The sequence below is a fragment of the Helianthus annuus genome, chromosome 8, assembly GCF_002127325.2.
Source record: "Helianthus annuus cultivar XRQ/B chromosome 8, HanXRQr2.0-SUNRISE, whole genome shotgun sequence".
Taxonomy (NCBI): Eukaryota; Viridiplantae; Streptophyta; class Magnoliopsida; order Asterales; family Asteraceae; genus Helianthus; species Helianthus annuus.
Window position 1 is genome coordinate 11,684,853 of NC_035440.2, and position 26,761 is coordinate 11,711,613.

General features: G+C 36.8%; 1 long non-coding RNA gene and 1 other non-coding gene across 8 annotated transcripts; both read right to left on the reverse strand.

Moving 5' to 3' along the window:
* Positions 1 to 1,127: 1,127 nt before the first annotated feature.
* Positions 1,128 to 7,852, reverse strand: LOC118481174. Its single transcript, XR_004864677.1, has 3 exons — positions 7,770 to 7,852; positions 7,543 to 7,602; positions 1,128 to 1,185 (listed from the first exon to the last, which is right to left on the reverse strand). It is a non-coding gene; the product is annotated as an uncharacterized LOC118481174 (long non-coding RNA).
* Positions 1,948 to 6,385, reverse strand: LOC110869559. Of its 7 annotated transcripts, XR_004864676.1 has the most exons (7): positions 6,005 to 6,362; positions 5,509 to 5,777; positions 3,749 to 3,765; positions 3,531 to 3,668; positions 2,513 to 2,648; positions 2,300 to 2,418; positions 1,948 to 2,220 (listed from the first exon to the last, which is right to left on the reverse strand). It is a non-coding gene; the product is annotated as an uncharacterized LOC110869559 (transcript). The 7 variants fall into 7 exon arrangements; XR_004864673.1 differs by having other exon boundaries at positions 3,749 to 5,777; positions 6,005 to 6,384; XR_004864671.1 differs by having other exon boundaries at positions 3,531 to 4,007; positions 6,005 to 6,369.
* Positions 7,853 to 26,761: the final 18,909 nt, after the last annotated feature.

Consider the following 26,761-nt stretch of genomic DNA (forward strand, 5'->3'; position numbering starts at 1 on the left):
GTATAAAAAAATAAAATACAAAGTTATATTAATGAATGAAATGGGCTGTGCTTTATATCAAACGGGCACACATAAAACGTTAGATGAGTTGAAAGTGGCCCTCCATTCTTGTAGCATACTTCATCACTACAACATCAATCGGAGAACTGATGTAAACTGCAAAAAATAAATAAATAAATAATAATAATAATAATAATAATAATAATAATAATAACAATAATAAAAATAATAACCCATAATCTAGACAACAAATGTGTAAGAACATTGTAAGTGAACCCGAGATTCATAGAATTGTCTGCATTGCAAATTTACTTACGGATAAATTAAGAAATTCAATAAATTAAGGAATAACTTTAATTATGTGAAAATATGTTAAACAAATTAAGTGCTACACATAATTGTAAACCATATTGTACATTCATCTCATTCATGTATTCACACAAGACAAATTTTTTTTTTCTCAAAAGCCCAAGTTGCTTAATCTATGTTACACCTAACCCATTTTAACCCACCTTGTTGCTCAAAAGCCCAAGTTGCTTACCTTTTTTTAAATGGGGTTCACGGTTCACCATCATGCAATACTATCTTTTATCAGATTGAATTAAATAAATCAAAGAATGGAACCCAAATTATCATTGATATTTGACCCGTTAACTAACTCACCAAAGTGAAAAGCTTTAGGAAAGATAATAAAAGAAAAACCTAATGGATTAAGTTAGCTACATACCTCTCCTTTGCTCAGGCGAATGCAAAATTGTAGATCTCCTTAAATTTATTTGCTATCACCATATTGAACCGATCTTGAGAACGACTATAGTTAAGTAAGGAATGATGAAAATATTCAGATGTGATACATACGAACATTTTTTTAGCTCAGAAGGTATAGATGGAATTCGTTCATGGAATTTCTCTATATTAAGCATGAGGCTGTCTTTAGCGAATCTATCACCTTTATTAATAAAAAGAAATTGTGTTCTTCAAAGAAGATTTTTTTTTTTCAAATAATTGGTTTTGTCTTATATAAAGTGCAAAAGTGATAAATATTACCTCAAAAGTCAAATGGGAACTTGTTTCATAATGATAGGGGTAGCATGTAGCATAACTATCCTTTGTGTAGAAGTCAGCTAATGAGAATGTATCAACTTGAGTCTGGCTAATTCTATATGCAACCTATCAGGCCATCACCTGACAAATTATGTTCAGTTATATTTACCAAAGTGCCTTGAAATAAAGCACGAGGGGGGGGGTTGGAATTGGTTTTACCATGACGCACTACAAGAAAACTGGGCTTTTAGTACGCGCAAAAGCGTCCTAAAATGCTATCTTATAGGACCTTTCATTTAATAGGACCAACGGTAAAAGCGTTTTATGTAAAGGGGTCGTAATAAGTCCCGGAACTAAAAAAGCGTCCTAACATCTCAAATAAGATTATGAAACCAATTTTATGGTCGCGTGGTATGTCTTTGAACAACCAAAATAGTGTCCTAATAAAAACATATTAGGACACTTTTACGATGTTCTAACATGTGCTTACATATTTTTAATATTTTGATACACTTACAAGCGTCCTTAGAAATTAATTGATAGGACCCTTATGATGTAACATTATAGCTAATTTAGTACCAAGAAAAGGGTCCTAATATAACAAATAAGATTATGAAACCAATTTTATGGTCGAATAATATGTCTATAGACAACTTAAATAGCATCCTAAAAAGAACATATTAGGACACTTTTACAATGTTCTAATATGTGATTACCTACTTTTAATCTTTTGATACACATACATGCGTCCTTAAAAATTAATTTATAGGACCCTTATGATGTAACGTTATAGCTACTTTAATATCAAGAAAATGGTCCTAATATCCCAAATAAGATTATAAAACCAATTTTATAAACAGGCCATCAACATATAACATCCTAATAGTTATTGTATAACATCAACTAATGAAAGAATCATTATATTTCAAATAAGCATGTTCATAACAAAAACACTACCCATAAATAAGTTATAACATTATCTAACATAAAGTATGTAAGTTCACTAAGAAGTCCCGAAAGAAGATGCCGAAGCTTTTCAATTTTCTTTTGAGTTCCGCCTCGTACGTTTCTTACGTCTCGCATTATGGAACATAGCTGAGCTGTCAATTCTGCCTGGCGAACGAGACTTTGCCATAACTTAAAGCCATATCCACCGTCAAATGCCACCATTCCCAACTGTAACATCAAACATAAAGTGATCACGAGTTGCTGACTTTTAACTAATTCTATCTGTAATCACCAAACAGAACCTTACCTTTATCATATTTTCTTCCAGCATCTTGTACGTACAATAAAAACATTTCGCGTATGCAGGATCATGAAGTTCGACAACATGCCATCTAAGGAAGCTAGAAAACTCGATGTTCGTTAATGCTGCAAAATAAAATAAAATAAAAAATTTATCAGATTCCAGAAAGTAGAAAACTAAAATTAAGATCCACTTTTATAGATGTTACAGCTGGCATACAACGCTGCACCAGAAACTGAGAAAGACAAGATTTATCTGAGCGTTCAAGCCGCATAGCTTGAACAAGTTGATGTAAATAACATTGGAGCTCTTCATCATCAGCTCTTTCGAGAACACGAACAGCATGAGCACGGACCTATTAACATTTAAACATAGATCAAAAGTTCTTACTTACATTTACAGATTCATATTAAACGAGCCCTAGCTTCGCTTATCAAGCTCGAGCCGGCTCGCAAGCCTAAATGAGCTTTCTGTTTAAATATTTTTTATTAATATATTAAACATATATTTATATAATAATAATTACCATTTATATAGATATAAAAAAATAACTAAATTATATGTATAATAATAATTATAACTAATATAAATTAATTAATAAATACTAAACGAGTCGAGCCCGAGCCGAGCTCGAGCTTGAAAAATTACCTTCGAGCCGAGCTCGAGCCTGGTCGAGCTCGGGCTCGGCTCGTTTGCACCCTTAAGAGTGCAAATGAGATTCAATTAACAACCACCCCATATAGTTAAAGACCTTTGACTAACTAAAAATATTGCAGCTATTAGCAAAACTTTGACTTGTAGCACCTGCTACCCATCAATTAATAAAGGAGTAAATAGAAGCAAAATAAACCCAACTCATTTGCTACCTGACCAGGAGAATAGAAAGCAAAAGAAAATTTAATACATATTGATCTTATTTGAATCAAATCAACTTTATCAGGTCTCTATTTTAATCTCAAAATGATGTTAACTTTTGTTTGATATAATAAATTGATTTAAATGTCTTTCCCTTTTAAGCCCCATAATCTCATTACTTAAACTGAACCAATAACACTTTCTCGTCGATTCAACTTTTCAGTAATCTTGTTGCATAAAGAAAGCATACAGATTCTAAGCCATCAATTCATTATTAACATACAATTAGAAATCATATCTTAGACTCAACCGAATAGACTAGCCCAACATCCTATCTGACAAAGAAGAAGTCGATTACAAGTTACAGGAAAAGAATACTTACGATCGACTCTTGAGAAGAACCCGAATCACCAAACGCCGCTTATACTCGCAATCCTTTTGCTCACTGCTTTTTTTAGTTTGTGTGCTTGAGTACTGCAGATCCAACTTGGGTATATATTGAGATGAAAGAATTCACAACCTACCGATGTGTTTGGTAAGTTTGCTAGCAAAAGATTAGACCCAAATTTATTAATTAAGTTGTTAAGTGTAAAAATATACCTATATTTGTAAGCAATCTGCAACAAAATGAAACTACCATTAGCATATTAGAAACACAATTTGACATTTGTTTCTCAAACTGTACCCCTTTTCTGAAACTTATAGAACATGACAACAAAAACCAACAACCATACCCAGTAAATCCCACAAATAGCAGAGCTACTTATAGGGTCTGGGGAGGGTGGGATGTAGACAGACCTTGCCTTTATCTATAGGGATAGAGGCCACTTCCAGAGAGACCCTCGGCTCGAAAACGAACCTAGTTTAAACAAAAGCATGAAGGGCTTCAAGACATTTAGGTCCCAGCTTCACGTATGTGAGGCATTCAGTATAAAAATTACTAAAATTTTAGTAATACATGACAAATTTTGAATTCTTAATCCGTAATCATAAAACATACTTAAAACATTAAATACAAAAACAAGGAACATAACACCTGAAACTATAAACATATACAGAATATAGTGTTAGGATCAAAGTGGTATGCGGAGTGGAAGCGAATTAACACACACAAATAGCACAAACAGATTAACAAGCAAACAGAATACAAAACGACACCAGAATTTTAACTTACAAATCAACCCATTAATTAAATTAAAGTCGGTCCCAATTGACTTCTAATATCGCCCCAGGCCCAAAGGCCTTCACTAAATCCAACAAACAGGTGGTTAAATAATAATAAGTCAGTGAACAATTCATAAAACTAATCCAGCATCAAAGTTAGTTGATACGTGTTCTTTAACTCTAAACCACTTTTAGGACAACCAAAAGTGCATCTCTGGTATATTTAGTATGATCAAATCTCGATTTTTTAGTATGAGATAAAGCTCTGTTTCTTATTCTTGAACCAGAACTCCACCGATCATGGAGCACTCATGTTCCAATTATAAATGCAGTCACTTACACCGGAGCGGTATAATTACCAACAAGGTTATAACTTATATGAGCATAAGTTATAAAATGTGATAAAAATGAACAATAGATCAGCTATTACATAATTGAAGATATATTTCTTACCAAACATAAATTCCAATTAACTGAAAAACTGATTACATCTTTCCGCCTACTTATACCCTTCTAACTTGGATTCAGGTCATCTTTTACAAGCAAAAAATTCTTAAATTAAAAATAACTAAGGCACATAGGCTTGCTCTTTAGACTACAAAAAAAGAGACGGGTGGACAGATTGCACACTTGAGGCGCAGAAAGCACACATAAAATCGGCACCAGGCGCGCCTTTCATACGAAGTAACATTTTTTGCGTCAAAATGTTGTACATATAGCTTTTTAAAGGTGTACATATAGACTATTTACATATTAAACCATATATAGTGCTTATTCATGTCTAAACTTCAAATAACTAATGCTAGAAACCAATAAAGAATTAATAACTGTTTATATAAATAAATTACGCTTTGCATACAAAAACCAAAGGAAAAACACATTTCAATCCTATTTCCACTCTCACAGCAACAAAGAGGAGAAACTCATTAAAATTAGAGCAGACATCAATCAGAGATGAATCCAATACTATGTCACTTAGTAAATCACTCTTGATCCAGAAACTTGAATATCAATACCTACTTAAAAAACTAAACCCTATATATCATCAAAAACAAACCCTAGGCAAATCAACACATAGTAACAAAGCAAATCTATCATATATCATCAATAAAGCCAAAATCTCATTTCAAAACAACCATAAGACAACACATAACAAGTTCATAATCCAAAATCGATACAAAATCATGCAATTTTACCAGTTTTAACAACAGGGCAGCTTTTCTTGCATTCCTGGCAACACTTCTTCGGCTTGCAACGATCTTCTTTGAGGTTGGCGATACGCGTCAAGCGATCCGTGAAAGTTTGCAGTTGAGAGGAGTGTAGATTCGGCGTGTGGCTGGAATTACGAGTAGAACCAGCAGAAGTAGTACGCTTATAGAACATGAGAATTCTTTAAATTTACAGACCTTAGGATCCTTTGAAGAATCATTCTCCAGATTCCCTGACCTTGTAACGGAGGGATCACCTATAAAGTTTACGTTAACATGAACTCCAATAAGAGAATTTAATCTGTCAAAGTTTTTAACATTCTACATGTACATGAATCATGAAGATACAAATTTGATTTAACTTAGTTTATCAAAGATGTAATAAACTACCAAGAACAAGTATTTGTATCAAATTTATGCCAAAATCAAATGACAGGGGATTAATTTGCTAGGAAAACAAGAAGAAAAAAATTAGGGTTTTTACCATGAGATCATAAATTGTAGCAGTTAATGCACTTTCAGACACCTATCTGCCGAATCTGACTAATATCCGCCAATCAGCATCAACGGAATCATTCGCTGGTACCAATCGCTGCTAGCACTCGATTCTGGTATCCAGGTGACGAGTTCCGCTACGGCGACAACAGAAACAACGACGCCCGACGGTGAGGGAATTTGACAGCAATCTGATGTTAGGAGATGGGGATGGAAGAAATTTTAGGATTGGAGTTGCCCTAGTTTGCAAAGGGAAGTTGATTTGATGAAACGTGAATTTGGGGGGAGACATAGAAGACTTAAAAATGTTTGAAAATTTCTAATATTAGCTGGGAGGGAAGAAATTTTGTGGAATTTTATTAAAAGGTTTAAAGGAGGGAAAAGAAAACTTTTTAGAAAATTGCTTCAAAATTTCAATTATCTGTGTAAGATTATGGGGTATGGGGCGGGGTTGGGTGCACCATACTTCACGTGTCGCACCATGTCTCTAACCCACGCTCCACCATACCTCACGGTCTAAATGAAGTCACTCGAGCTCCATTTGAAAAAAAAACTTGATATGAGTTAAGCTTAAATGAGCTTTAATCGGATCTTATGTATAAAAATAAGTTTATTTAGTAAATGTGTCAAGCTTCACTAGCGAATAAGCGTCCTATAAAACTAATGTTTTATGACTCAAATATCAAGCGTCCTATTACAGTGTATTATAATAACACCACAATGATTAAGCATCCTATAAAATTTAAAGTTATAAGACCCAAGTGTTAAGTGTCGTATTAAGTTAAGTTCTAATATGACTTCGACTAGAAAGGGTCCTATGACACTGAACATTTATGACTTAACTACAACGTGTCCTATTAAGTTATGTTATAATAGGACCCCAGATGAACAAGTGTCCTAATACAGTACCACATAAAAGGACACTAACAATTAAGTGTCTTATAAAATACTTTATTAGGATCTACATTTTAAGTGTCCTATTAAATTATATGATAATAGGATCCCAAAAAATCATTCATCCTATTAAATAGTTTTTTTAGGACACCGGTTTACTAGAGTACATTATAAAAGGACCCCAAAAGTTCATTAGTCCTATTAAATAGTTTTTTAGGACCCTCTTTTACAAGCGTCCCACCGAAAAGGTCCTAAAAAGCCATTTTTGTTGTAGTGACGTGAGACCTTCCAAACTTCCTATTTGTTGAATTGTCCCATTCAGATTCACTGTTTCTAAAGTAGAAATATTAATTTTTATTTATGGTTGAAATAGTTGACTAATATGACCTGTCATCAGAGGCTATCTTGTTCATCCTTAAGAAAGAAATACCCCTATATCACGCGGTTCAACGTCTCAGTCAAATGTATTTTCAACAGGTGAACATCCGCATATTATTTTAAAATTGTACATGATTAAAACCCAAAAACTTCTACTCGCTTTGCCCCATGAGAAAGGAAAGTGTTTGAATAATAGTCAATTTTCCTATAACCTTTTGGCAATAAGAACCTGTAGAATATAGTTGAAGTGTGTACATGAAAAAGTTGAATAGGCGAGGCACCATATGATTTGCATCTACTCGAATTATCACTTACCTGCAGCCCACAAAATTATGATTTGTCATTAGCGTCTTGAAACTTGTGATTAATTTCAGGTAATATTGGATGTGAATAAATTAGGAACAATAATGATAATAATAACAATTTCAAAAGTAAACAAAAAGGGAACCAAGAGTACCAGCACGTTGGCAAGAAAATACCACCTGATTTGTCTCCTAGCAACTTTGGATGCTGATGTTGGCTCGAAGGAACCTGAACAAACTGAGAACCAGCATAATTCCTTGTTCGATAAACTCTAGCAGGTATCTCGCTTTTAGGAACAGTTTGAGTAGTCCTGCCAGTGGTCGAGCAGAAGGCGGTGCTTGAGTATAACGCAGAATCTAGATTCTTCTGTTGTTGCAACTGAATTCTAGTGCTCTGATAAGGGTTATTACTATTCAGATCAGACGTTCGATCGTTGTTGTTCAAAGACCAGATATTTAACAACTGATCATGATAAATCATAGCTGGTTTTTGTCTACAGTCATTGCAATCCACACATATAGTCATATAAAACATTTAATAAACATCAAACCCTAGGTTTTAAAAAGCACGCATGGAGCGCGCCTAGGCGTGAGGCGCACTAAGGTGCAGGCCTCAGCGTCTAACGTCACCCGAGACGCACCTTTTCCAAAAAGCGCAAGAAAAGCACAATTTTTGGGTTTTCCACAAAGCACGCTTTTGTGCGCCTCTCGCTTTTTAAAACCAAGATCGAACCTCAAAATCAAACATCATTTTCACCTAGGCATTTATGCAAACACTGAACATAGACTCTAAACATTCGAATTAAAACACCTAATTGACATCTAAACTCAAAATCACACATCATATTCACTCAGGCATTCTACAAACACTTAACATACATTCTTATCAGTTAACTCTAAAACTGTAACAACTGCCACTAAAATAAAAAATTAGGACGATAATTAGTCAATAAGAAAACCCTAATTGAGACACCCAAGTAATTCTGCACTAACCCTAAAATTTTCAGAATAATCAGAATCAGGATCAGGGCCCCTAAAACTCAAGGGGGTTAAACCCTAAATGATAATTATCTTCAAAATTCGTTGTGCAAATTAAAACTAACCGTACAACTGACTCACCTAGGCTATGCAGACGACAAGGCTACCCTAGGCCATAGGGGTGTGCCCCGCGATATGCGACAGGCACGGGCAAACCTGTCGCGACACGCGGGAGGTACCAAATTCGGGTATATATAGGGAGGTCTGGGATTGAATCAGATTGCTCACTTCGACGTTAAAACTCATAATATACACTGAGTTATATGTAAATTACTATCAAACACACACAAATCACGGAACGCTGCCGCAATCAGGGTAATAACTCGATCGCTATTACGATTCAACGTCCGATCGATTATAACTATCCAACGATTGTCCGAGTGCTGCTCAAATTGAGCTTATACTTTGTTATTCATTGTGATTTCGACTTGAATGTTTGAGTGCTGTTCGAATTCGGACTATGCTCTGTCATTCGTTGTAAATCCATTGGATTGTTAAGTATCGCACTTGATAATAGTTGTGAGGGTTTAATCTCGTGAATTGACGTAACTGCTGAATTAGTTACTAATCCTGTTTGTGTGTGCATTGTTATTTAAATTAGGTTAGAAGGCTAATCAGTAAAGCTTATACTCTGCTCGTAAATCTGCAATGTGAGTCATTCTCTTTTTATCAACTGTTTTACAAAACTCCAAATTATTTTCAAAGTTATAGTTACAGTGATTAAGTCTATGTAATCACCAAGTTACAGCCGGTATGTGGGGTTTTGTATACATTACTTATTTCCCGTCACACTTGGACAACGAGTTAGCCAAGGGGTGATCTGACCACAGTCACAGACACCATTTGGACAACGAGATAGCCAATGGGTAGTCGAGTGACAAATACTGTGGGTAGTTGGTTTGATATCAGAAACATTGTAATTCCCCTTAATACTGTAGATTATAACAAATGTATCGTTTTCAGTAAAATGAATGATTCACTCAGTATTTCCCCGCTGACAAAACCTTTTTCAAACATGTTTCAGGTGAGCTGGTGTGAGCAAAGGAAAGTGCCACGGAGCACTCCCAGCTTAGAAAAGTGGCTCAATGTAAATAAATAAAATGAACATGTTTTGAAAATAAAGATTTCCCTGGGAAATCACATTATTGTAAAATACGGGAATTTATCCCTAAGTTATGAAACGAGCAGTTTAAATTATTGAAAGATCTTGTTTTAAAAAGACTTCCGCTGTCACCTAAATTAAATACCACGGGATTCCTGTCCCGCGGCTCCTGAAACGGGTCAAACCGGGTCGGGGGCCGTGACAGGAAAAGGTGGTATCAGAGCCACTGTTTTAAGCTTACTGATTAAGCTCACTGTTTTAAGTACTTAGGAAAATTCTAATTGCCATTCTGTGAATATGTGTGCATTAACTGACTAATTGTTAAAATTACAGTATGGGTAAACAAAAGATTTCTGCTATCTACCACAAATTGGATAGTACACCTAAAGAACCAGGAACCTCTTCCTCCAAATCTCCTACCAATTTAGAAGAAGGAATCTTTGTCCGTAAGGCAAAATATGAAAACCCTCTTACCCCGGAGAAAAGGAATTCAATTCTTAAAAAGGGTTTAGAGAAGAAGAAACCCCAACCCAAGAGAGTGAGGTTTAACCCAGAAATTCAGGAAATTAGCAATAATCCACCAGGGGAAAATAACCTAGAAGAAAAATGGGCAAATTTGTATCTGCTCGCTACCGTAGCAGAAAATGCAAATCTTTAAACTCTAAATCTAGAAATAAGTACTTCCCAGTAAATAAATAAATAAATTTGAGTGTGTTCTGTTTACTGTTATGTTGTACAAATTAAAATGTGCAATAAAAATGTTTATTTGTTAAACTTTGTTCCAAAGTTTTAACTTAACATTTTGTGCATTTTGCATATATGCTACACAGCATGAGTGAGCTATCCGAGGCGTTTCAGAACCTCAACCTCTATCCTGTGCCAATTGATGTCTCCCACAACTTCACTGGTTACATTGCTGACATAGAGGAACCTCTGGAATTCCAAGCTCCACCGCTGGAAAAAGCAAAACCTAAAAAGAGGAGAAGATATGTAGTGTGGCGAAAGGTGCGCAGAAGGAAACCTAGGAGAATCCCTAAAATAGAAAATCCTGTGAGTGTGAGCAAGGGAAAAGAAATAGAAACCGGAGAAAGTTCCAAACCAGCAGGAATAGGGATAGACCTAAAGCAAAAGGGAATAGAGATCGGAGAAAGCTCTAAACAGCCTGAAGAAATCACATTCCAGGACGAAATAGACCGCCTGCTGGATAATTGTGATGTACTAGAGCCTATCAACGATAATCTCTTCTCTTACCCTGCTACAGCCCAATTCCCAATAAACCTAGAACCAGCTATTCCAGACCCACTAGTTCACACCCGACCATTAGGCCAAATGGAGGAATGGTGGACCAATGACTGGAAATTCCAAAATATAGTCAATAGTCCCCATAGTTTTCTCCCATAATTTGATCCAGAACCTGTCCCTAATCCGCCAATGAGCTATGAAAATTTAGCTGAACTGCGTCAGTTTGGTGAAGAACTGATAGGCACCGGGAATAGGATCCGGGAAATGGGGGAACAGATCTCTTGGAAGTACGACGAGAGGGAGCGTCGTTACTGAAACTGCCAGTGAACCAAAAGATAGGAGGGGTTTGGAGAAGTTTGCTTGTATTATAACTAATATAGTAAAACTGACTCTGTAAAATGGGCAATAAAACAATGTAAGATAAACAGTGTGTATTGAAGCAGGTATAATATATAAAATAAAACAAAAGTCGAGGCATCGACAATTTTGGCTATGCTTGCATGTTATAATGATTTATGTGTTTATCTGTGATTTTATTATCAATAATTAAACACTAATAATCCCTAATAATTAGCAGATGGAAAACGCTAACAGTGAACCAATTAATCAGTCTGAGCAAAATCAGGAAGATCAATATATAACTAGACAAGATATTGAGCACTTTATTGCTCAAGGGATAGCCAATGCTATTCCAGAAATTGTGGCTGCTGTTCAGAAACCTGCCGAACCACAATTAATTCCTAGTAAACGTACTCCGGAAGATAACGGCAGTAACAGCATAAATGGAGGCGGCAATCATAACGATCATGATCCGCAACAGGCCCCACTCCCTAAGAGAATGAAAGCTGCAACGCCTGGTTGCACTTACAAAGAATTTCTTGCCTGTAAACCCGCAGAATTTGCAGGTAACGAAGGGGCAACTGCAACACTGCGTTGGTTAGAGAAAACCGAAGCAGTAATTGCAATAAGTAAATGTGCTGAAGAAGATCAAGTGATGTATGCGTCAAACTTGTTTAAAGAAGGGGCACTAGAATGGTGGAACACGGTGCTACAAGCAAAAGGAAGAAGGGTGGCCTATGCAATGAATTGGGAAGAATTTAAGAGTCTTGTAGAAAGAAAATTCTGTCCCGAATACGAAAAGGAACAAATCGCCAACAAGTTCCTGAGCCATCGTATGATAGGTGTAGACTGTCGAGGGTATACTTCGACATTCTTTGAATATGCGAGGGTGGTACCTAACCTGGCCTCGCCAGAACCGGTACTCATTTCCCGTTATATTTGGAGATTAATCGGAGAAATCCGTAACATCGTTAAGGCCGCAAGACCACACACTATTGACGATGCTGTGGAATTAGCTAATACCTTAACCGATGAACTAGTACGCACAAGGGAAGAAGATCGAAAGAAAGAATTGGCTTAGAAGATTACCCAAGGATTTCGTGTGGGTAATAATAGCAATAAATTCAAGAAAAGAGGAACCGGGCAATCCTCGTCATCTCCTTTCTGCAGAAATTGCAAAAAGAAACACTATGGATAGTGCAATATATTTTGCAACTTCTGCAAGGCGAAAGGACATCGGGAAGAAGACTGCAGAAGGAAAACAAGAATCTGTTATAACTGCGGAGAAACAGGGCATATCAAACCTGAATGTCCTAAGTTAGCCCAACCAGCAGACAATAAAGCTAAAACGGCCGATGGAATAACCAAGAAGATTGCTCGCGCATTCCAGCTGACCACTCAAGAAGCTGAACTCATTCCAGACGTGATAGCGGGTACGTTTTTAGTACATAACGTCTATGCAAAAGTATTATTTGACTCTGGTGCAAACCAAAGTTTTATTAATACTTCATTCTGCCAAGCTCTTAACTTACCTCTAACCACCCTTAGGCAGATCTTTACTGCTGAAACGGCAGATGGAAATTCTGTCAACATAGACAAGGTTTTACAAGAAGGAAAGATAGAATTGTTAGGTCATAAGTTTTCTGCAAACCTATTACCTATGAAATTAGCCGGATTCGATGTGGTGTTAGGAATGGATTGGTTAATAGCCAACCATGCTCGAATCCTTTGTGATAAGAACTCCGTAGAAATCCGTACCCCCACAGGAGAAGTAATTCTAATTACAGGAGATAGACCTAGAAAGCCACTGAAATTTATTTCAGTAATGAAATTGGCTAGTTATTCAAGGAAACAAGAAATGGTGTATATGATTTCTGTAATCATTAACACTAAAAGTAAGGAACTCCAAGACATCCCTATAGTTTCAGAATACCTAGATGTTTTTCCAGAAGAATTACCTGGGTTACCACCGGATAGGGAAGTAGAGTTTAGAATTCATCTAATTCCAGGTACTACACCAATAGCTAAAGCACCTTATCGATTAGCACCTACTGAAATGCTAGAATTGAAAAAGCAATTAGATGAATTACTAAGCAAAGGATTTATACAACCTAGTTCATCCCCTTGGGGTGCACCAGTGTTGTTTGTGAAAAAGAAAGATGGATCGATGAGAATGTGTATCGATTATAGAGAGTTGAATAAGGCTACAATTAAGAATCGATACCCACTACCTAGGATTGATGATCTCTTTGATCAATTGCAAGGAGCTAGGCATTTCTCTAAGATAGACTTAAGATCTGGATATCACCAGCTGAAAGTGCAAGAAGAGGACATACCTAAAACTGCTTTCAGAACTAGGTATGGACATTATGAGTTTACAGTCATGCCCTTTGGATTAACAAATGCTCCAGCTGCATTTATGGACATGATGAATAGGATTTGTAAACCATACTTGGATAAATTTGTGATCGTTTTCATTGACGATATACTTATTTATTCTAAAAGCCAGGAAGAACATTGTGAGCACTTGCATGCACTCTTAACTTTGTTAAGAAAGGAAAAGCTTTATGCCAAATTCTCGAAGTGTGAATTCTGGCTACAAGAAGTGCAATTTTTAGGTCATATGGTGAATCACGAAGGAATTCACGTAGATCCTGCTAAAATAGAAGCAATCACAAATTGGAAGGTTTCGCAAACAGCTATGGAAATTAGAAGTTTTCTAGGCTTAGCTGGATACTATAGACGATTTATTAAGAACTTCTCTAGGATAGTTGTACCTTTAACTAAGCTGACTTGTAAAGCCGTTAAGTTTGAATGGGGACCTAGACAAGAAGAAGCTTTTAAGATTCTAAAACACCAATTGACAAATGCTCCAATTTTAGCTTTACCCGAAGGAACAGAAGACTTTGAAGTCTACTGTGATGCTTCAAAATTAGGATACGGATGTGTGTTGATGCAACGCAAAAAGGTAATTGCATATGCCTCTAGGCAATTGAAAAAGCACGCGGAAAATTACACGACTCATGACCTAGAATTAGGAGCCATAATTTTTGCCCTTAAAATTTGGAGACATTATCTGTATGGAAGTAAGTTTACCATCTATAAGGATCATAAGAGTTTAAGGTACATATTTGGGCAAAAATAGTTAAACATGAGGCAAAGAAGGTGGATGGAAATCCTAAGTGGTTACGACTGTGATATTCAATATCACGAAGGAAAAGCGAACGTAGTCGCAGACGCCTTAAGTCGTAAGTATCATGAAAAGCAAAGACGAGTCCGTGCTCTTAGAATAAATCTACAATTAGATTTAATGGAACAATTGAAGAAAATTCAGGAAACAACAATCAAGAACGATGCCGAGGGAATGAAAGGTTACATAAAAGAACTAGAACAAGGAAAAGATGGAATTTGGAGATTCCACAAGAAGCGAATTTGGGTACCTAAACAAGGAGAATTAAGAAATAAGATTTTAGAAGAATCTCATAAATCGAGGTATACTGTACATCTAGGAAACAATAAGATGTACCAAGATTTAAGAAATAATTTCTGGTGGATAGGAATGAAAAAGGACATAGCGGAATATGTAACCAAGTGTCTTAGTTGTTCACAAGTTAAGGCAGAACACCAGAAACCTTCAGGACTACTACAACAGCTAGAAATGCCTGTATGGAAATGGGAACTCATAACAATGGACTTTGTTACTAAGTTACCCAAAACCAGAAAAGGTAATGATGCTATTTGGGTAATTGTGGATCGATTAACCAAATCAGCTCATTTTCTACCAATAAAGGAAACCTTTAGCATGGAAAGGTTAGCCAAGTTGTATGTAGATGAAGTAGTATCCTTACATGGAGTCCCACTCTCCATTGTATCAGATAGAGATAGTCGTTTCACTTCCCGTTTCTGGACAAGTTTCCAGGAGGCAATGGGAACTCGACTTAACTTAAGTACTGCATATCATCCTCAAACGGACGGACAAAGTGAAAGGACGATACAAACCTTGGAAGACATGCTTCGAGCATGTGTAAGTGACTTTGGTGGTAATTGGGATAGCCATTTACCGTTAATTGAATTCTCCTATAACAATAGTTATCATTCGAGCATCGAAGCTGCTCCATTCGAAGCACTGTATGGACACAAATGCCGAACTCCCGTTTGTTGGGCAGAGATAGGAGAAAGTCAGTTATCAGGTCCAAAAATTGGGCAAGAAACCACTGACAAAATAACACAAATCAAGGAAAGATTAAAGACAACCAGAGATCGCCAGAAAAGCTATGCGGACAATCGCCGCAAGCCGTTAGAATTTCAAGTCGGAGACAATGTACTTTTGAAAGTATCTCCTTGGAAAGGAGTAGTACGATTTGGTAAGAAAAGAAAACTGAGTCCCAGATATGTTGTACCATTCCCCGTGATCCAACGAATAGGACCAGTAGCTTATCGTTTACGACTACCCTAAGAATTAGCTGGAGTACATGATGTGTTTTATGTATCCAATCTCAAGAAATGTCTATCAGACGAATCCCTGGTAGTATCTCTTCAAGATATAGAGGTAAATGAAAAGATGAAATTCGTAGAGAAACCCTTACAAATAGAAGACCGGAAGATTAAGTTTCTCAAACACAAACGACTTGTGCTAGTGAAAGTCAAATGGGAATCCAAGAGAGGACCAGAGTACACTTGGGAACTGGAATCAGAAATGAAGCGAAAGTACCCTCATCTATTTCAGTAAATCTCGAGGACGAGATTTTTCTCAAGGTGGGGAGGATGTAACAACTGCCACTAAAATCAAAAATTAGGACGATAATTAGTCAATAAGAAAACCCTAATTGAGACACCCAAGTAATTCTACACTAACCCTAAAATTTTCAGAATAATCAGAATCAGGATCAGGGCCCCTAAAACTCAAGGGGGTTAAACCCTAAATGATAATTATCTTCAAAATTCGTTGTGCAAATTAAAACTAATCGTACAACTGATTCACCTAGGCTATGCAGACGACAAGGCTACCCTAGGCCATAGGGGTGTGCCCCGTGATACGCGACAGGCACGGGCAAACCTGTCGCGACACGCGGGAGGTACCAAATTCGGGTATATATAGGGGGGGTCTGGGATTGAATCAGATTGCTCACTTCGACGTTAAAACTCATAATATACACTGAGTTATACGTAAATTACTATCAAACACACACAAATCACGGAACGCTGCCGCAATCAGGGTAATAACTCGATCGCTATTACGATTCAACGTCCGATCGATTATAACTATCCAACGATTGTCCGAGTGCTGCTCAAATTGAGCTTATACTGTGTTATTCATTGTGATTTCGACTTGAATGTTTGAGTGCTGTTCGAATTCGGACTATGCTCTGTCATTCGTTGTAAATCCATTGGATTGTTAAGTATCGCACTTGATAATAGTTGTGAGGGTTTAATCTCGTGAATTGACGTAACTGCTGAATTAGTTACTAATCCCGTTTGTGTGTGCATTGTTATTTAAATTAGGTTAGAAGGCTAATCAGTAAAGCTTATACTCTGCTCGTAAATCTGCAATGTGAGTCATTCTCTTTTTATCAACTGTTTTACAAAACTCCAAATTATTTTCAAAGTTATAGTTACAGTGATTAAGTCTATGTAATCACCAAGTTACAGCCGGTATGTGGGGTTTTGTATACATTACTTATTTCCCGTCACACTTGGACAACGAGTTAGCCAAGGGGTGATCTGACCACAGTCACAGACACCATTTGGACAACGAGATAGCCAATGGGTAGTCGAGTGACAAATACTGTGGGTAGTTGGTTTGATATCAGAAACACTGTAATTCCCCTTAATACTGTAGATTATAACAAATGTGTCGTTTTCAGTAAAATGAATGATTCACTCAGTATTTCCCCGCTGACAAAACCTTTTTCAAACATGTTTCAGGTGAGCTGGTGTGAGCAAAGGAAAGTGCCACGGAGCACTCCCAGCTTAGAAAAGTGGCTCAATGTAAATAAATAAAATGAACATGTTTTGAAAATAAAGATTTCCCTGGGAAATCACATTATTGTAAAATACGGGAATTTATCCGTAAGTTATGAAACGAGCAGTTTAAATTATTGAAAGATCCTGTTTTAAAAAGACTTCCGCTGTCACCTAAATTAAATACCACGGGATTCCTGTCCCGCGGCTCCTGAAACGGGTCAAACCGGGTCGGGGGCCGTGACAAAAACATACAACACACTTCGAAACCGAATCCATAGAAGTCAAATAAAAACTAGCAGACAACTCTATCTTACCCGACAGATGACGAATCAAGCTCCTTCTTTGATAAAGTAACTGTAATCACAGACACATGACGGGTTGTTTCAAGACTACATTCAAAGAAATATGAATCAGTTTCTGCGCATAAATATTATCAAACTGTTGTGTGTTCATAAAATAAACGAAAATTATCCAAGAAAAACAAAAAAAAATGCATGAAAACATTAGGCGTATGAAATCACATACCTTTCCTTTGAGAATTTAGCATCTGAAATTACTGGTCTTAAATCCAATTTCATAACATCAATTTCAAAAGCGAGATCTACACCCAAGGTTTTACCTTATTTAACTGTTGGCTACATCATCAAATAAAATGTTCTTTATTTAATATGGATGGAAAAGGTTGCAACAATCTGTAAATAAGACAATGAATTACAAATATTGAACCATTATACCCAATAATTATTCATACAGATATAAAAGGGAAACAAATTAGATAAATGAGTAGATATATGTTTCATTAGGGATGAGCTCGGTACCAACAGGTACCGGTACCAAAAATCCCAAAAAAATGGGTACCCGTACCAATATCGAAAATACCCGGTGCGGTATGGTTCGGTACTGGTACGGTTCAGTACTGGTACGGACCAGTATGTGAAGGTAAAAACCGATAAATACTGGTACCAAACCGATTCCAAGAAAATGTCCCGAATCAGTACTTTTCGGGTAATTCAGTAACCGGTATCCATACCATTAGTGTCCAGAATCAATATTTCAAGAGTTAGAAATTTTAAAGGCAGAAGATAAGCTCTGCCATTTTGATTACAACAACACAGTAAAAAAGTAATTAAACTACACTTAAGTTGACGTAATATTTACATAAAAATATATAGAACATGATTTCTTAGAAGCTGATTTGTGAGTTGGATTCTCTAATAAAATATTTGACATAAAAAAATGTTAAAACCACATTGGCATTTCGTCGAACACATGATATGCACAAAACCACATTGTGAGCAAACCGCCGAGCAAGTAAAGATCAATCCCAACCCTTTTTATTAATATATCAATCAACTTCCCTAACAAAAGAGACGAACCGAAATAAAGATCATTAGGTGTATGAAAACATTTACACGCTTAAGAAACCATGCGTAAACTTATAAAGATAACCAGACGCGAAATCTACTTATTCAATATTCAAGATTAATGTCCAAAACTTTTGTTGATTACTTGCCCATATGTGTGGATCAATCTAACGTAATCGACATATTTTCAAAATACACAAAGAATTAGTTGAAAAGGATAGGAAAAAAGGTATAACCTGTCACCAGCATAATGTTCCTGAATGGCTTTTATTTGTGTTTCCAATGATCGAGGATTCCGCCTGCGTTATAGTTTCAAAATGTTAATGAAGACATTTATCATGATCTGTTGAAATAAACAAACATATCGAAAAACATGCAAAATAGATCAGTACTCAAAACGACACCTTTTTCATCTGAACTCGTCTTGCACAAAACACATATAGACCCGAACACGTTCTAAACAACGTTTTCCTCATATTGTTTCTGCCGCTTTTAAGTTTAAGTTCATCTTCCCGTGCGCTTTTCACGTTCCCATAAAAAAATGTTTTCTTATTTATTATTGATTAAAAATTCAAAGGTGTCGTTTTTTATGTGATTTGCATCTGATATATATGTCAAATGAGCATTTTATCTCAACAAAATGCCCAACAATACCACCTGACTAATCGAAAGTTTTAACGTGCCCCATGAACAAAAATCTTAAATATTCATTGGTTAAATGAGCAGTTGAAGTTCCTCTTTGATCTTCACCGAAAGCCAAAGCAGCCATTTTCATCTTTTTATCCTGCATTCACCAATTTTTTGGGATTCACTTGACATGGTAAAATGCAAAAATTCTAACAACTTAAATCAAACGATCATTTCCAAAATCCATAAGCAAAAACACCTAATCAGTTGTCAATACTCTATACCTAAATGTAACTCACGCAAATTCACATTTAACATATGCATCCTAATCTGTAACAAAGCAAATCTGACCTAAATCTAACCGAAATCAATCCTACGACTACATGATCGTATACATCAAACAGACTCAATAAAAAAAACACAAAATTCTAACAGTAAAGCAAAATCACTAAACATCAATAACCTGTGCGAGAACCGGCTTAGGTAAACCAAAGGCTTGAAAGAACGAAACAGCTTCAGAGCCACTAACGCGTCAGTCTTGATCTACATCTGCTCGTTTGAAGTACAGTTCAAATTTATCCGTATTCACCGCCATTTCTACACAAGCAGAACACCACGGAGCAGAAATCTTCATCAAATCGCAAGTACCACTGAAACTAATTAAAAGATTGAACCAAAGTCTATCTATGATTAGGGATGAGCAAGTACCAGTACCGATATAAAAGGTATCGAAAAAATGGGTATCGATACCGAAAATGACCGGTACAGTACCAAATGCTCATCGCTTTCTATGATGCAAAGAAATTTGTTTTGCCATCTTTTTGTACCTTGAGCTAAAGCCGCTGAGTTGGCCTTTTCATGATCTTTAGTAAGTCAAAGTAGTGTTCTTCACAAAACAAACAAAATCTTATAACTGTTATTTGAATAAATTGATTAAAACCCTAATTTAAGAACTGTCAATAGTTTCAATTCCCTATTAATAAAAAATCTTATAATTGTTCTCATAATAGACATCTTATCATAAAATATTAGGTGAAGATGAATAATGCAGAAAATTTTAGATGGTTACATAGTCTTCCGAAAAGTTACACGCATGCATCTTGGATAAAAACCTCTACAATGTGGCTTTAACCAACAATAAAAGGTACAGTACTTCCTGATTGAGATATGTATCTGATTTTTTTAACAACAATATGATCTGATTTTTGGCCTAAAATCAGAAAATAACTTACAAAATTATTATAGTTCACATATTTGTAATACAGCCAAGAAACTCCATTACCAATCAAATTAGATCTCATGAACAACCACTGTTTCATTGTTCTGTTAAACTTTGAAATCACCACACAAGAAGAAATAACACGCACTTTTAAGTAGCTTGGTGCATAACACGGATACATAAACGTATTATGCAAAAACTTAATAATAACAAACTCTATTTTGTTAAAAAAAACTCACCCCTTGCGCAAATAAGCCTTGGATTTGAGTGGTCCAATTCCATTGCTTTGCTGGCATCAGCAATAACATCTGCAAGACCAAACATAACAATAATATCATTCACAGCATAAACCATTCATAAAAGTTAAAACCTTTGCAAATCCTACCGAGGACTACAAAATGTCCTGCATATCCAAACAATTTTGAGATCTTTTTTCAAAGTAATATCATTATGTTCAAAACATATATCCGAACAATCAATCATCTCACCATAACCATCGATAGGAAACTTGTCGTCTTCCAATTAGGCGACGCCATGCTTAGATCTTAACCAATCCTACTCACTGAGAGCTTTTCAAGATGCTATTTTTGCCCAAATTATTAGATCTATGTTTCAAAATCAACTATAAATTATTACTAACACTAATCACTGAAAAACATATAAAAGTATGATAACTCAATCAGCAAGGGTCCATATAAGCTACTTGAGTCCCGATATAATTGTGAGCTCGTCATGAAGCGAAACATAAATTATAACAAAATATAAATTTACCAAAGTTTTTCTTCTTTATATATTCTGCGACATCCTTCTCCACACTACAATTCTCAAACACCTGCACAAACGTAACCAAATTATACAAACGATAATTTCATTGGGACTGAAGTAATATGAGATCAAAAATTTAATGAAACAAAAGCGATTAATCACATAATTAATGACGATCTTGACGACTCTATATTGAGTTTCTTCCTTCATACCAGTACCCTTGATTATCGCTTTTCTGCTGCCGAAATTAGAGGTGGATAATGATCATCTGATGAAAAATGTAACAACCAACACAGATTTCTACCCCTCTTAACTCATCTCTAATGCTAACAGAGGAGTTATATCTATTTGTAATAAAAAATTTAAGAAAAAACATAAAACCCCAAACATAGTGATTATACTTATCAATTGATTACTCAGGGTTTCTAATAAAATAGAGATACGCCCCTCCACATTGTATCTAACAATCTCAAATAAAACATGAACATACAATAATGCGTAATGAAGAACCTGCTTACCTATTGAGTTAACATGCATTATTAAATGTAAATATATCAACACGAATTATAACATAAGTAGAGTTAACATATAACTATGCATTGATTGTCCAGGTTCATTGAACCCACCTCTTTAAGAACATATCGTCTTTATCTACAATCAAATCATGCAGCTAATCAATACCTAATTACATCAAATCTTTGACCCCATAATTAATTCAAATTTGAAATTTGAATTTATAATTATGAATCATCAATCAAGAGAATCATGGTGTAACACCTCGAATTTTTGTGTCCAATGATGTGTTAACACGTGTCATTTGTTTACACGTGGCATCTATAATAAATAAAGGACTAATTTTGACAAACCTTGAAAGTATATAAATTCGAGGGTTATAAATGTCAACAAGGGTAAATATACTGTATAGTATCCCTAAATAATGCTTAAACCTTCAATCGAATAAATTATAGATCGTACAAAAATGAAACGCGGAAGAAAGTGAGAGATTACAAACTACAGGGGTTAACTGTGTCAACATGTTTAATAATACCTCTGAGTGACCCTTTAACGTTCCAAAGACTTTGTAACGGTGTTATACCCTCACTAAAATAATATATATGAATTTCGCGAAGTTTCGATATGAAACGAGAAAGTTACGATCGAATTCGTAGAAGAAGGGTTAAAAGCGTCAACAATGAAAGTTAAGGCTTTCCAATATAATTAATAAATAAACCGGGGACTTAATAATGCGGGTAATTAACACGAGGCCCCTATCGGTAAATAACCGAGGGCCAAACCGCAAAGTTACCCCTTCAAAACCGAAAGGTCAGGCGAATCATTACGAAAGATTTCGTTATTAATGGCCAGATTCTGTAATAATTACAAAAAGATTTAAAAATTCAGAAAATATAACCTTAGGCGACCCGCGTAAGGTTTCAACATAAGTTGAGGCGGGCCGCGAGCCTCCTCTATTTCGCGTCTGATTTTTGAACTTTAGGCGACCCGCGTTAAAATGGCATGGAACTCTCATGCGGGCCGCGTAAAGTGCCCAGATGCAGAAAAATTGTGTTTTCTTGACTTTTGGAACTTGTGAACGATCAAACCACAAACAAAGAGGCATGGGCACCCTACAAATGACCCATATCACTTAGGGGACACCTACCATTACCTCTGGTCAGATGGTAGTGCTTGCAATGATCAACAAAGCTTGGCATTGGCTATAAATAGCATGCCTTAAGCATAACAATTCACACAACTCAAAAACACTTATATCTGATCATTCAAGAGCTCTCTAGCTTTCCCTTCTGTTCTCTCATCAAGAGTTAACTTCTGTAAGTCGTTCATAACCATTTTGGTTTCACATTTCCATAGTTATAGCCTAAAAACGCAACCGTCGTAACTAACGGTTGTCATTGCAATATCTTGCAAATGATTCAGTCTTATGACGAATCAAAAATGGTTATGAGTTGGTATTTATGTGGGTATTAAACCTCTAAAATGGTTCCCCCTGATCACCACTCTAACTATGTCAAATATCGAGTCAAACGCGCGGTTAAAAAGTCAACAGAAAGCTATTTTAGCAATTTAAGCATAATCTGTGATATATATGTTATGGAACCTGTTTTGACAATCATAAAACATGATAATATGTATATAAACATGTTTGCGCTCGTTTGAATCGATCATTTACTATATAGAACCGGTTCGGAGCCGAATGTCGCAAAAGTTTGACTTTTGCTTTGACTTCAGTTCTGACCCGTTTTAGTGAGGTATGAATATACCTTAGGACTCTCTTAGGACCAGGTCACATGTTGGTATACGCCTCTGTGGTCGGTTCATGAGTTATCCAAGTCTTTAGCGCATTTCCGTCATTCGCCTAAAAGTTGACCGTAACGGCCTTTTAAAATTAAAACGAGTATTTCGGACACGTGAACGGACCAAAACCTTGCTTGTTAAATTATAAGCATGTCCCTAAAGTTTCACGTCAATCCGAGGTCTAGAATGAGAGTTATGCTAAAAGGCGCACTTTTAAGAAAGTTTTGTAATTAACGGCGCAATTAGCATAACGCCCATCTAACCCAAGTTTTCGTCACCAAAACTTTTACCCACTGTGGTAAAATAATATTTTGGTAATTTTAAAGATTTTTAATAATTTTTACCTTGCTCATAACCTGCGGTTATGGCTACGGTTCGGTAAATACCGAATATGCCCTTTTTGGCCAAAACGGGAGTTCTACAAGGTCTTTTGACCCGATTCCAGTTGCTACTGATTTTAAATAATAAATAAAGTATTTTAAGCTTTATAAGCTGTTCGGGAAACTCAGATTTCCTGTAGAACTCGAAAATCCCTTTTAAAGTCTTTAAAATGACCAAGAAGCCCCTACGGGGCATAATATAAACTTAAACTCGTTACGGGCATTACGGAAGGTATCCTACTGATACCAAAATACTTTTAAGGCATATTGACTTAGGAAATAAGCGTACGACTCTTATGGTTAACCGTTTCGCCTATTTGCGCACACGGTACGGCTCATGGAACTAGTTTTCGTGCAATAGCCGATACGGGTCAAATTATATTATTTGAACCCCAAAACCCAGAGTATGAACTATAAACCCATATAAAACAAGTCACTGAACTTGTTGGGTCCAAATCATACTCCATTCTCGGTTTTCGCCTTTTCGTGCGAATTAACCATATCTATATATCGGAATCAACCGGTTTAAGCTACGGCTAATACAAGGACCGTTAGGATTCTAAGAGGTTAATTAAAACCTTCGTTCCAGATTAGGAGCCCCAGTAAAAGCTATCGGTGACTTGATCTAAATTAAGGATTAATACTTGCAAAGGTAAATACTTTTGACTTATTTCCCCTATATGGGCTTGGGTTACGGTATGTTAATACCGCTTGATTGAGCATTATATAATTCCATCGCTTAGGTGGTTAATTGATTTAATATGATCGGCTCATTTAAACAGTTTTGTTGCTTATAAGCCTTTGGGGGGTTTAATGACCGTTGTCCCGGATATCCTTGGCATCATTTTACGAAATGGCCACGACCATCGACATCCCGGTGTAGGCGTACACCCGGTATAAAGTGTCGACATTAAAACTAAAAGACGTAGCCGTTGGTTTCTGTACTACGGTTTTACGCAAACGTGGTGTGTCTATAAATCTTTAACCCGGCACGACCCGGGCTACTGAACGCATAAAAGAACATGTAAAACGTTCACAAGATCATTATGAATTTTCCCAAGTTATAAAAGAGTTTGTGCCTTGTGCATTCAAATCAATTTTGATAAACATTTTCAAATGTGTCAGTTGAATGTATTTACCAGTGTAAACTGACGTATTTTCCCCAAAAAGATTAAGTGCAGGTACCTAAACGTAATTGGCTGGTATTAGCTCCCTAGCGTCGGGATAAGCCTCGCAAGCTTGATTGCAGTATCTAATGGAACAATACTTTACCTTTATTTACGATCCACTGTGGATATTCAACTCTGTAATACATTGATATTATGATCAGAGGTTGAAATTTATATATTATTCTTATGCTTCCGCTGTGCATTAAATAATTGTGTGGTTTGACTATATTGTTGCCAACATCGTCACGGTAATCCCCCACCGGGCCCACCGGTGAGACACGTGGAAATCGGGGTGTGACAGGTTGGTATCAGAGCCAACATTGAGTGAATTAAACACTATCCTAATGTGTTTAATCTCAGTGACACAATTGCACATACTTGAGTCTAGACAAGAACTTAGGACAAATTCGGATTACTACTCCATTTTTGTCTTTATTTTCGATTTGATTTTTAATAAGTTTTGGAGCAGGAAAATGCCACCTGTTATATTCCGAGGAAGAGGAAGGGGACGAAGAGGCCGAGGAGAAATCGTGACACATCACAATCAAGAAGCTGGACCATCTGGTACAAGACATCCTTCGATGACAAGGAGCGAAGAGCCACAACGACGAAGAGATCTTTACGAACCAGCGAGGCATTCCACTTCGCACAGCTCGACGCCATCCTACCGGCACTCCTTTGGGCCAGATTCAGAAAATAATCCCAACAACCCACAACCTTCCTTCATACCTCTACAACGTTCGGTTTCGCACCGGAATTATGACGACCCTAGTCCATACTACGTAGCTCAGTTTAATCCGGCTGACTACATACAGGAACCTTCAGGTTTTGTTCCACTAGGGCCACAAGACCACTTTTCTGAAGATCCCATGGAGGAAGATGAGGATCCAACTGAACCAGCTCGTGGTACGCCCACGCATCCGATAGAAGTATCTGATGGATCTTCATATCATGGTCCGCAGTATCAAGGCCCAGACAGCTTTATGGCTTTGTTTGACCGACATGAGTGGTACAACACACCATCTCATCAGACATCGCAACCGAGACATCCACAGGATCCCTCTGAGGATTCACGCTTTGAGGCAGTTACGCCACCACCTCCGCCACCGGCACAACCAGTAATACCTGATCCGCCGAGGCGTAGGAGGACCAATGCTCGTATGTCTACACGAGGAGGAGGGGGTAACCACTTCAGCACTCCTCGACATTCTAGTAGTAGCCACTATCCGCCGCTACAAGAAGAAGGACCTTCAAGTCCTATACAGGAGGCGAACTCCGCACCTACTGCACGAAATTCGCCACCATTTGGGTATGACCAACCCATACCAGCTTACACAGGTCCAACGGCTTACAACCCGTTTGAACCGTCTCAAGCACAATACAACTACGGCTATGAGCGCGACCCATATGTGGTGTCGGCTAGATATAATGCGCGCTACCCTGACGGAGCACATGGAAACATGGGACCACCGGACTACTCAGCTCATGGGTATCCAATACCTCCCAGACCTCCAGTTCCGCAACAAGCGCCACAACCACGATTTTCTCCTCCTGAACAGGAAGAAATACTCCATCGACTAGATCGTGTGGAGAGAGAGTTCGAGGAAGAAAAGAAAAGCCACCGAGGATTTCTCAAGGGCTTGGCGAACC